The sequence below is a fragment of the Pocillopora damicornis genome, chromosome 6 (assembly GCF_964200805.1).
Source record: "Pocillopora damicornis chromosome 6, jaPocDami1.2, whole genome shotgun sequence".
Lineage (NCBI taxonomy): Eukaryota > Metazoa > Cnidaria > Anthozoa > Scleractinia > Pocilloporidae > Pocillopora > Pocillopora damicornis.
The window spans coordinates 18,964,637-18,974,829 of record NC_142675.1 but is presented as its reverse complement, the minus strand read 5'-3'; the positions used below and the strand labels follow the sequence as shown (position 1 = coordinate 18,974,829).

Here is a 10,193-nt window from a genome sequence, read left to right as displayed (position 1 = left end):
ACAAATTTTGAGACTTTTTCCCTAACAACTTTTTTGTTTGTTTAAACCAGCTCACCACTGGATCAGTAAGATGTCTGAGTTGTCCAAGTAACAATCACCGAAGTGGAGGTAAATAGTGGTTAATTTCCATAAATTTCACCGACACTGAGGTGAAAATTGTTTTAGTACATACTGCAGAGAAACCAAAATAAAATCAGTTTATTTCTTTCAATATACCCTAAAATGGTCGGAACTTAGATTGTTAACGCTCGATTTTGTCTCCACGGCTGCTCAGAGGTGAAGAGCCGTACTTACTTATCGCTTCCGAAGTAGCCAATCGGTGCGCGCGAAAAGCACTATTCGCTTGTGTGGTATATCTGTGGTATATATGTGGTATATATATGCGTTATCGACCAAGCGTGAGGTCAAGATGGCTGGATATTGCCCGAGTTCGTTTTTATTTTCCAATAAAAACGCAATTAAGAACGATGCTGATATCCAGCGATCTTGTGCGAACTAGCTTGGCAGGAGCTAATTAAGTAATGGGCTCTTGGCTTGGTCAATCAAGAATTTATCATAAAGCAAATAGATTTCACTTTCTAACATTTAAGTATCGAGAATGACTTATTTATTTCGAGGGCCGGGATGGATAGTCATTTCTGTTTGTAGCTCAATAAAACGACCAGATTCGTTTATATTTGCTTCGTTTTTTTTTCTTATTATTATTATCTTCTGCCGCTTTTTGCGACTCTATGGCCGACATTGTCCCAAAATTTCGAACTATTTAAGTCCGTTACACACACTTCTTTTCCTTGCGCGGGATCAAAGCCGGCGGGCAATCCCGAGCGGGCAATTCCGTCGGGCGGAATGGGCCCATCTTGCCCGCTCGGATAGCCAACCAGAGCACTCTTCATATTACTCATGGGCACTGCCAGCGATATGATAAACTAGAATTATGTATTTGGGCGTTTAAATTTTGCGATTTTAAACAGTTGTAGGGAAGTGGCCAGTATTGTATTGTGCAATTTTTGTCTGAAATCATATTCCAGGTAAAAACGTGATTTATTTTGTCACTGAAGACAAAAATAAACTACTCTCGTGGGTTTATTGTGCTACAAAAACAGGCTTTCTTTCACAGATCTCGAGGTAAACACATTTTGTTCCTCTTTAAGCACGAAATTTGGCAATATTTCAGTCCTGCGACAAACTTGAAAACAATGAGTCAGCATTTCCAGATAATTCGACAAACTAGTTCCTCTCAGGTTTATAAGAAAGTTAATGACGAAGTGCAAGTTATTCTGATCACTCAACCAGTTACCGTAATAATGTGACAGACGGAACAAACGTGGAGCTTGCAAAATACTACAGACTTGATTCAAGTAAAGCAGCTTAAAATTTTGCATCTTCTTTCCTTCTTATCAAAACGGCGGGAAAAGACCTCTTAATCACACGTTACAAAGCCTACGTAGCATGTAGAAGCGGTCAGCGGGTGCATTAGTGATCATCCGGTACTTCATTGTATATTGTGTTAAGCATTTAATAAAAGAGGTAAACAGATAAAAGTGAATAAAGATCGATATTTATTCATTTATCTACCGATATTCGTCCGACTCTTAAAACATCAAACGGTAGAAATAGTTGGAGAACAACGAGTCAAAGAAGCTTGCCTTTAGTCATACGTTAATACCTTGGGAAAGGAGAGAAATTAATAAGCCATGTAACTCGACGACAGCATTCGTAACTGACGAACACGTCGAACTACGATAGTTAATTAAGCATAATCTTTCATTTTAAACCGGGGTCATAACAGTAAGCACAATTTATAATCGATAACTTCTGTGTGTGTGTAAAAACCAAGGAGTCTCAGGTAGAGCAGATCTTTGCCATTTTAAGCCACACACGCTACCCTGAAGTGAATATTCCTTCCGCTCCCTTGTATCACAAAGTTTAGGTACATCTGTAGCATGAAGCAAAGGCCTCTCCAAGTAACTGGTGTGAGTTAATAAGGCCAATTATGAACCTGCAGTGGTTTTTCAAAAAATTAGCATCCCAGTGGCTCAAGTAAGCGTTTGTCCTTTAAAGAATATCAAAGCTCTCATATTAGTAAAAAAATATATTGAAAATTGCAATTGTGCCTTACAAATCGCTGTGATAGGATGTTACTAAGGTGTAGAAATTTCATATACTGCAACTCGACAAATGCATTCTCTCTTCTTAGAAGTAGATTTTTAGTCGAACAAACCTTAATTAACTAACCTTTTCATGTACCGATCAGCCGGTGTTATCGTTCTAAAAACTTGTGAGGGCGATTATATGATGACGACGAAGTTGTCTTGGCCACTGGTACTTTGGTGCATTGAAGCAAAGTGCGACGACAGATTTAATGAAACGACGTGGCAAATTAAGGAGTTTCTGACCTGAATGTGTTTGCACTTGCGCCCTTGAGACATCCTAAAAAATCATCATGTTTCGCACCCACCTGCGAAGCGAACTTTGGTCGAGTCGTCTGAGTTTGTAACTTGATAAACGTACTTTCGTATGTACCAGTGTATATTCGAGAGTAGTTTTACTCAAAACCGACATATGCACAAACTGTAACGTTGAGGAAGATGGAGTTTATTAGAACTCACCATATGCAACCCGGCAATTTGGGAAAAGTTACTTCCTGTCAAACAATGAGTCGTATGACGCAAACAATTGTTAGCCCCGATAAGCCAGTACCGCATGATACTGATGACAATAAATGGATATACCAAAAGGAATTTCCCCACCAAACAGGAATAGGTGGTAAATGGCAAAACGTATGTTACAGCGTAACAGCCATATGCTATAGGAGGAGTAATATTCTTATCACAGCCTTTCCTACAAGGTAGAATTGCAAAAAAATTCTACAGGAGGGCCGTGTTTAAGTAATACCTCTAGTTGCTAGCCTGATCCTCACAAATTTGCATCTTCAATCAGCTCCACTTCTAAGCCTAATTCAAAGTAAATGGAGTGTTAACGAAGATCAATAAACCATGGCAGCCGTGTCATTATTTTCTGGTCTTTTCCGTCCTCTGCTGACCTATGCTTGACCTTAGATGTCTTTGATCTTCGTGGCAGGTCCAAACAATCGTAACACAATAGGTATAAGTTAATATAGTTAACATTTGCACCAGGACTGTGACCTTCCGTGTTATTTTTGTCGACTGCCCGGTCGTGGTAGTGCGTCAGATCGTAACCAGAAAGACCAGATAATAACCGAATCCATCGAATGAAAGATCTGAAAGAATGTCGACCCAAACGGCTGAAAAGGCTATAGAGTTTTGGTGTCATTGTATGCCGCCCGAGAAGATGGTAATGTAAGAAATGAGCCAGTACACATTGAAACATTCTGTGTACCAGTTAGTGGTACACAAACTTTTTCCAAGGTCGTCATAAAGACCTAAACGAATTCAAAAGCCACGTTATATCCTTTACTGACATAAAGACGGTTGCCGTACAGAAGGGGATTGAGCAAACCTTTCACACAAACATTGCCCATGTATCAAAGAATACTAAAGGTGGCGTAGACCTCTTCTCAATTCGTATGCAAGATTCTTGGAGCCACGACAGGCCGCATATTGAAAGGTAGCCAAATTACGGAAAAGTTCATACTAGTTCTTACGGGATAACTGATGAACCATATATGAGTTCAAAATACGAAAACGTCGTCAAAACCACGACTACTGACTACAGGATGCCCGGACGAGTAAATGCCCTCGGAGCTTCTAGTTTCAAGAGGAAAGTCGTCTTTATTTGTCTAACAAAAAGCAATATGATAATTGAGAAGCAATTCATGCCAGGACAAACAACGGTGGATGCAATATGATTTTTAGTAATACATCCGATAGGTTGAAATCTTACATTTTTAGCTTAGCGTACTTACTCTTTCTTGCGTGACGCGTGATTGGTTAACAAAATTCTCCGTGATACGTGATTTGATGAAAAATTCACCGTGATGTGATTGAAACGAGGAAAAGGAAGACGCACAAATTATCTCTGATTATGCAATCGCAACCATGTGGTTACTCAATATTTGTCACGCAAGATACGGCTTCGTCGAACTGCGTCAGCCTTAGGTTTCAAATTTGATTGATTTTGACCAACAGATGGACTGTGGCAGGAATATCAAAGCACCCAGTGACTGACTACGATAATTGAGTAGAAATCCCCCTTGCTAATTAATTTACAATTGGCCATTTTTTGTTCCCCTTGCACCACTTTTTAAGACAATATTCATCTCTTTAGTTGACTGTAATTTCTTACTCTTATTTCCAAAATGTAATCGGTTTTGGGTTAATAATATTTTCCAAATCCATTATCATTTTAGTGAAGGTAAAACTTTCAGAATGCCACGTTGTGGCAATGGTAAGAAAAAAGGGAAGATAAACTGAATGCGTAATACCTATCACTACCACAATGTAATCACACAGCAGTGGTAGTGTGTGATTACAAACAAAAATTACGAAAACCAGGTTTCGGTGAAAACGATCTGCAATTGCTGATTATCAAAGGCGCTTACGAAGATATCTACATAATTCTCAATTAAGAAACAGAACCATTCGAAACTTGTTGCTTAAGTTGCAAAATTGTTCGCTACATCCCTGTAAAAAGATATCAAAACTTCTCTCTCAAACAAAATGAGAGATGTTGGTATGAGCTCAACCATTTGAACTTTAGGCTTAAAACGTGTAAGGAAAGCTCCATTATTCGCAGCTGTCAGGTAAAATGACGAGTAACAGTGACAGTATCACAACAGTAACACTGTTCAAGAAAAGAGCTATATCCCCCGGTGTCGATCTACCGCGACTGAGACTGGAATTCATTCTACCCTGAGAGAGAGTTTTATAATAGGAAGGAAAATCCAAACGACATGTACGTTTTCAGTGAGTGCCGAATAGAGTGCGAGACTTGAGGCAGTTTTGCTTGACATATGCGTGGTTTTGACTGAAATTAGTGTTCATTACGTATTGTGAACTTGCGAAGAATTTAGTATGATCACCTTTCATTACGCAACGTTATGTAACTAGCAGTAGAATATATTCAGTTGTCCATGTTACTTAGGTTAGGTTAAGTTAAGTTAGCAAGTAGTTGTGTATCAAGAGAGAAGTTTTTTCTCTTTGTTTTTAAAACATTGTTTTTTTACTTAAACACAACTAAAGAGTGGTAGGGATATGTGTGCGCCACATCGAGAGAAATCGAATTTTCGGTTAAACCGACAATTTTCCTTTCACAGATATATTTTGGAGGTACTCGCCGAAGAAGCGATAAAGTTCCTATTCATGGAACGAGAAAGCTATGACTATGATACAATTAACGTGTAAAGCGCTACGTGAGGACGAGGCGTTAAACATCGTTTATTTCGAAAAAAGGGAATGAGGTGTGATACTCGCAAAAAAGCAGAAAATTAATATCAGGAGATTATTGAGGAGCGTGCATCCTGATAACTTCCTTACTCGTTTCGACAAAGATTATGCGAAGAGGATCGCTCGCAAGCAACTGACCAGATTCTCATTATATCTAAACAGCTCAAATCAGTACCATAAGGGGAACGATATGAATTGCTGTTGCGTTGAAAAATTATCAGAATCCTTATATCGCACGGTATTGAAAACAACGAAATCGTTTGCTATCACATTCTTCACCTATTCAAACATTTGTCAACTTTGGAGAATATTACTACATGATCCATTTCCTAATATTTGTATTATCTCTCCCTTGAAAGCTTATTTCGATTTCATTACAAAGTCATTTTTTACAATAATTAACATTTGCATTATAAGATCTTGTTGTTGTCCTTTTCCTGTTGGAAAAATTGTCGCTACCTAAATTTAAATAGTACTACTTGAGTATTGGTCAGACAGGGTTAGAATTAGGAAACCTACAGAACTCAATCTACGCAACGTTGCACTTGGGGATGTAAGTGTCTTGTGGACCTTTTGTAAAATGAGTAGCCTAAAAGATTAGAAAAGAATCCAGCGCCAAACAAAGTATGTCACCGAAAGAACAGCGTTTACAGCAAAAGCAGTTCGATGAAGCCGTATGTTGCGTGACAAATACCGAGTAACCAAATACTGAGTAACCGGTGCTCTATTCGGCATTTCACAAGTACCCGTGGCCTGAGATAAACAGATAAAATTGAAGAACGATCGATATTCATCCGTCTCTAAAACATCAAACGGTAGAAATAGTTGGAGAACAATGAGTCAAAGAAACTTGTCTTTAGTCATAAATTAATACCTTAGGAAAGGAGAGAAATTACTACGCCATGTAACTCGACGACAGCATTCGTAACTGACGAACACGTCGAACTACGATATTTAAGCACAATCTCTCAGTTTAAAACGGTATCAACACAGTAAGCATAATTTATAATCGATAAATTCCTTCTGTGTGTACGTGTGTAACAACCAAGAGGTCCCAGACAGAGCAGATCGTTGCCATTTTAAGCCACGCACCCGGAAGTGAATATTCCTTTCGTTCTCTTGTATCACAAAGTTTATGTGGGTTTGTAGCATCAAGCAAAGGCCTCTCCGAGTAACTAGTGCGAGTTGATAAGGCCAATTATGAATTCGCTGTGGCTTTTCAACGATTAGCATTCCCAGTGGCTCAAGTAAGCTTTTGTCCTTTAAAGAACATCAAAGTTCACATATTAGTTAGCATATTGAAAATTGTGCCCCGCAAATCGCTGTGATAGGATGTTGCTTACGTGTGGCAATTGCATATACTACAATTACGACAAATGCATTCTCTCTCCTTAGAAGTAGATTTTTAGTAGAACAAACTTCATTTAACTAACCTTTTCAAACAGATACCGCGTGTAGAACGGGAATGTGCCAATCAGCCAGTGTAATCGTTCTCAAAACTTGTGAGGGCGATTATGATGACGGCGAAGTTGTTTGCGCCACTTAAGTAGGTACTTTGGTGAATTAAAGCAAAGTGCGACGGCAGATTCAATGAAACGACGAGGCGACTTAAGGACTCTTTGACCTGAGTGTGTTTGCACGTACGTCCTTGAGAAATCGTGGGACATCATCATGTTTCGCCTCCATCTGCGAAGCGACCTTTGGTCGAGTCGTCTGAGTTTGTACACTGATAAACGTACTTTTGCATTTACCAGAGAATACTCGAGGGTAGTTGTAATCAAAACTGACATACGCACAAACCACAACGTTAATATTTCATTTCATTTTGACAACGGTCCGTCCTCCAAACTTGTCGGGTAAGACTTGAAGATAAATAAGTAGCCTCAATCCATGACTTGAGCTTCATAGAATTGACAAATCAGTCTACCCTTATAGGTAGTAAAGTTGAAATAAAAAGTAAAGGAAACGTTCAAAAGCATATTTCATCCAAGAAGTCGCCATGTTGCAGCAGTTAAATAAAGTTGCTCGCTATTTGCTCGATTGATACTCGATAGAAGCAGAAAAACAAGAAGTAAGAGACTGCATGAGAAGATGGCGCTGGCCAACAGAACCGTGGTCCCAAAAATATATGTGACCATACGATGCGCGTGCGTTTAGCACACCACAGCCTGAGCGAAGACTGCATTTTACCATAAGGAGAAACGAGGTTCAGGCGAGGCATATATAAACTTCCCAACCTCTCCTATAGAAATGGGCGAGGAAGATGGAGCATATCATTACCCGCCACATGCAACCCGTAAAATTTGGGAAGAGTTATTTCCTGTCACGAGATGTGACATATGTTTCTGATTTAGTAACGCAAACGACTACGAACCCTGATCAAACACTTCCACATGGAAGAAAGAACGGGAGAAAGGTCTTCAAAAAGAATTTCCCACTCCAGGTGGGCGTACACGGCTATAATGGGAAACCCTGTTATGGCATATTTGCCGTGAAAGATACCACGGCTAATCGTCTAATTACGGCCTATCCCACATTAAAATGATAGCTCAACTTCTACGTCTATAACAACGACTCTTTTGCTTTGGAACACGGAACATAACCGACAAAGCTGATCAGAGAGTAATATTTGATTGTTGTGATCATTATGCCGGAGCACCACAGCTGGTCAAATAGATCAATCTACTTCCGATGAGATTCGATTTTATCCTCAACTGAATTTTAACCATTTATTTTTTTTTAGTTAACTATTTTTCGCGTGTGCTTCGATTTGGAAAATTTGGTCAAGCGAGTTTAAAAAATAAGGTAATAATATAAGAACCAGTGAACAAAACTAAACAAGATCGAATCGACTTTTGGTTCTTAGGCAGGAAGCAGAGAATACTTTTGTTTTACTGCACATGATTGAAGTTGTGAAGCGAACGGAAACCGCTGCAGTTAACTTACAGACCACAATTGTTATCAGTTTACCGGCCTAATGCCCACTTGGAATGTTAGTTTAAGCACTCTAAAAGTTGGTAATCCATTCCCTCACCTACAGTACCGAAATGACAACATTTCTCACGTGATCTTCAAATATTCCACATGGCTTTTTACCCACAAAACTGATGAAAAGTGTGATCTTCATCTCTAGAATAATGCACGATCTTTGCGCGGTAAAACACACCTCTCTTTCTTTCAAAACATTCCTACTTTATCTTTCCTTCTTCACGTAGATGTTTACTCGGCGTGACCTCCACTTGGTGGATTTTCTTGCATGGATTTCACACCGTACAACAAATACGAGTATTAAACGTTCCTCTGAGTAGGCGGCACCTTTCACTTAGATAACCCAGCATCAAATATACCATCTTTATTTACATCATCATTACGCAAAAGCATCACCTTCGACATGCAGAAAGTTTTTCAGGCCTTGCCTGCCACGCGCACAAGTCTCCTATAGAAAATAGTACTAATTGGGAGGTGGCAGATTCGATTCCCACTAACAGCACTCAGAATTCTTTTTCGCTAAGTATGCCTGTGCCATTCACTGAATGAGGTCATCTTTCAAATAAACACTATTTTTTACAAGTTGTAGGAAGTTAAAACTTAGACCCGGAGACAAGTAAACCGAACTCGATCTTTCGAAGAGGGATTGCCTTGGATTTTTTAAATTAAAATTTGCTCCATCGAAGACACGTCACACTCTGCTATATTCGGGCTGTACAAGAACGCCTTCGTGACCGAAATCCAAGGATATGACCACCCAAAGGTCGATGTTAATTTGATATCGTCAAGAGACTATGTCGATTATCATTTTATCATTAAATTAATGGGGTATAAAAATATTACAATATTAGACCCTTTCGAAAATATCAGTATGACCTTACTAAAATATAAATTTAGCAAACATTTTATATCACCATATGCAAATACCTACGACTGTGTGCATGGTCCAAGATAAAGTGAATAAAATGTTTTGAATTGTACCACCTTATTTTGATAGATACCTTAAATAGACTGCGCTAACAACAGCGAGAGATCTCAAAGCTCTCGAACAATATCTCTTAACAAACCATGGGTAAAATTAGATTTTATTCATAAATTAATAGGTAAAAACGACAGGATAAAAGAGCATATCAACCCTGAGTGGTGATGCGAAAGAATTCGACATCACAACAAGTTCAGGTTGATTCTTATGACCTGAGAACGACAATACTTTAATGACTCGTTGACGTTTCGCGGAAAAGTTCTATCATGGACTTTCAGTTTTTCCTTAATGTCATGTGATGCCAAAGCTACAATTCTCTTGTAACTCACCATGTGTTGATAGTTACATCGTATAAACTGCTCCTACAAGAACGAGAGAATTGGGGCAATTACCAAAATTGATGAAAAATGCACTGTCACAGCCAATCAGCATTAATATTCTTTCCCTCTGAGGTGAACATTTGTTTTTAACTAGTATATTCTAAAAGAAATCAGTGAGATATCAGAAACATCGCTCAAACATAGAACTTACGGGGTTTGATACATCATTACGAGAAATTTCATTATACTAGGAAAATTGTTTAGTCTAAGTTATTTTATTATTTTAATAATTAATAATTTTATTCATGAAATGTTATAATGAAACAATAATGAATTATTTATCTTGATGTACGTCAATCTGGAAGCAGAATTGCACACAAAGTTTCAAATTACACTGAAAATAGCTGAGTACTGAAAAGGTCAAGACCTTTTCTCCTGTCCAGTGTGTCTACATTTCTTCGAGATCGCAATATATCTTTGGTTAGGGTCTATTGGGGATACAACAGTTTTAGTTTGCTTTTCGGAAAAAAATTACGT

At 38.6% G+C, this 10,193-nt stretch overlaps 2 long non-coding RNA genes across 3 annotated transcripts; both read right to left on the bottom strand.

The window, feature by feature from the left end:
• Positions 1 to 2,395: 2,395 nt before the first annotated feature.
• On the bottom strand, positions 2,396 to 4,885 carry LOC149044314 (uncharacterized). The gene is made up of 2 exons (XR_016188082.1): positions 3,887 to 4,885; positions 2,396 to 3,241 (listed from the first exon to the last, which is right to left on the bottom strand). It is a non-coding gene; the product is annotated as an uncharacterized LOC149044314 (long non-coding RNA).
• Positions 4,886 to 5,687: 802 nt separating this feature from the next.
• LOC113685082 (uncharacterized) lies at positions 5,688 to 7,466 on the bottom strand. 2 transcript variants are annotated; one of them, XR_003447531.2, is made up of 2 exons: positions 6,991 to 7,444; positions 5,688 to 6,626 (listed from the first exon to the last, which is right to left on the bottom strand). It is a non-coding gene; the product is annotated as an uncharacterized LOC113685082 (long non-coding RNA). The 2 variants fall into 2 exon arrangements; XR_016188081.1 differs by having other exon boundaries at positions 6,204 to 6,626; positions 6,800 to 7,466.
• Positions 7,467 to 10,193: the final 2,727 nt, after the last annotated feature.